Source organism: Pinus tabuliformis, chromosome 6, assembly GCF_031772625.1.
Source record: "Pinus tabuliformis cultivar Carrire ecotype Pingquan chromosome 6, CPIR1, whole genome shotgun sequence".
Taxonomy (NCBI): domain Eukaryota; kingdom Viridiplantae; phylum Streptophyta; class Pinopsida; order Pinales; family Pinaceae; genus Pinus; species Pinus tabuliformis.
Window position 1 is genome coordinate 111,980,582 of NC_142292.1, and position 2,517 is coordinate 111,983,098.

A 2,517-nucleotide genomic window follows, 5' to 3' on the forward strand; every position below is an offset into this window, starting at 1 on the left:
GATGGTTCTTCGATCCAAAGTTAGAGTCTATGAAATCATGATTAACATTTATTTTTTTCTCATCATGAGTTTCCTTTACTACCCTTTCACCATTAGTAAGCATTTCTTGTAGAAACTTTGTCAAATTTGTCTTCAAATCTTCCATGCCTTTCTTTAAATCATCCATCTTAGCTTCCATGCCATGCTTCTTAGCTTCCACACCGTCCATCTTAGCTTCTACACCTTTCTTAAACCATCCATATTAGCTTCCACGCCATACATCTTAGCTTCTATGTTTTTATTTAAACCATCCATCTTAGCTTTTGTTACTTTTTGTGCGAGTGAAATTTGTTGCACTTGGTCTCGTAATTTTGATATATCATGTTGCATTTCTTCCTCTTCTTCATGAGTCATGCTAGAGCTTTCACATTTCTTAATAGGTGTTTCCATTTTCTTTCTTCAGGGCATCAATTACTGATAATAATGCTTCACTATTCCCTTTGAATTCCTTCAAACTAATTTTTCAAACCAAGCTTATGCAAAAATTTTAAAAAAACTACACACTTTTTTTCACTTTGTAGGAGCTCGATATTGGATCTGATGTATCTCTGTAATTTTGGATCTCCAAGGTCTAAAGTCTCTTCTTACGATAACCCTCTGAGTTATATTTCTAACCCCGCAAGTCTGATCAAGATTGGATTCTCCAATGAAGGGTTATGCCAAATCTCCTACGATGACCTGAGTATAGACTAGTTCAGTAGCGCGAACTTGTACGACATGCCGCGGGTCACTGTTTCAACCTTAGGTTCTGAAAATGATACCCAAAAAACTATAGGTTGTCCTCTTTCTGTAACTTCTTATGCAAATTCAATCTGATGCTCAGAGCGAAAGTTATGACGATTTTCCCAAGGTCACCTGTTTGGAATGTAATTCGGGGGTCTACAAAAACCATAACTTCCTCAATTTATATCTCCAAAAATATAGTGAGAAAAGATCTAAAATTCAGGCTCGAGGTTCAGACCAATTCCGTCTCAAGTGGGTTTTTGTTTTAGCTTCTTAAACTTTGTAGTGAAAAAGTTATAGCGAAAATTCCACGATGACCTATTTGGAGTAGTGAAACTCTAGAATCCAAAGCTCTGATACCAAATGTTATGAAACCAACTCACAAAAAGATAGAAAAGATAGATCAAAGCCTTAGAAATAAGCCTCTTCAAGGGGGAAACCTCCTTTACATTACACAAATGAACAATTTTTAGATGCTTCAAATGACAAAACTTCCTTTCTATATATAGGAGTCTAAGGGGTCACAATATAACCAAAGCTGACATAACAATAATAATCTAAAGGCACAAGGTGCGATCATACCAGCGTTAATGCACCAAATCCCATCAGAACTCCGCAGTTAAGCACGCTTGGGCTAGAGTAGTACTGGGATGGGTGACCTCCCGAGAAGTCCTAGTGTTGCACCCTCCCCCCTCTTTTTACCCGGATGCGGGTGACAACTTGATATCTGCTTAAGTTAAGAGGGCCATTAAGGCACTTGGCCTCCCACTCGTCCGGCGTTCATGCAGACAGATTTCATGGCAGGTGAAATATATCAGTCAGGGGTTGGAATGAGGTTCGCCTGGTACACCATTAATGAGCGTTGGATACGAGCATCCAGACGCAGGCCTTTAAACCTGGACAGGATGAGGACAACTAGCTCTACTGCAGATAAGCTTCACCCCCTCCCTCTGCACCCTCCACCTCCTTGCCTCGCCAAGTTTGATTGGGAGAGCGCCCGCATTCCTCTCCCTGCTGGTTGCCTTTGCTCGCCACCCCTCTCCCTGCAAGTCCGCCTTTTCCACTGTCTGAGTCGCTGGTTAACTCTAAAGATGCCTCGCCGCAGAGGAATTTCTCGCAGAGGAGGCTCCTCTGCATCCAGAGGCAGAGCTTCTCATTCCACACCCCAGAACGTCATTCCTATTACCTCTGCTTCTCTGTCCTCACCTCCTTCCAGCCAAGCTCGCCATCTCCCGAATAATTCATTTCAATCATCCAGGTTCACTTTTCACAGCAGGCTTAATAGGCCGGTCTTGACCGCCAGCATCACCATCATCCTCGCAGAAGAGGAGGATCACCCCAGCGACCCAGCCATTTCCTCCTCCTCGCAGACTCAGGAAGATAGTACCCCCCAGGGAGGGATGGAGGGGGCGATGTTCACTGCGGATAACATGCAGGAAGACTCCCCGGTCCCTGAGGCCTCCATGCAGCAAAAAGATTCAAATCAGCTCGACGTTCTGGAATGCGAACCTGTTCATCAAGACTACGGCGTTCTACATTTAGTTACCCCCACAGAAGGCGGAACTGATGGAATTGAAAATGACGGGCTCGTAACCTGGATAGCCTCATCCAACAGATCGGCAAAGAATGATACCGACTCTCCGACACAAGATGTGTAAGGCGGCCTCCTCCTCGAAGAATGGTTCCTCTGTCTCCAAGTTTTAAGTTTCCTGTTTCTCTGGTCCTCTGTCTAAGTCTTTTTGTAACTCTGTTTTC

At 43.7% G+C, this 2,517-nt stretch overlaps 1 pseudogene; it reads left to right on the forward strand.

Annotated features, from left to right (window-relative positions):
* The first annotated feature begins 1,330 nt into the window (after positions 1 to 1,330).
* Positions 1,331 to 1,449, forward strand: LOC149257581 (5S ribosomal RNA; annotated as a pseudogene).
* The last annotated feature ends 1,068 nt before the right edge of the window (positions 1,450 to 2,517 follow it).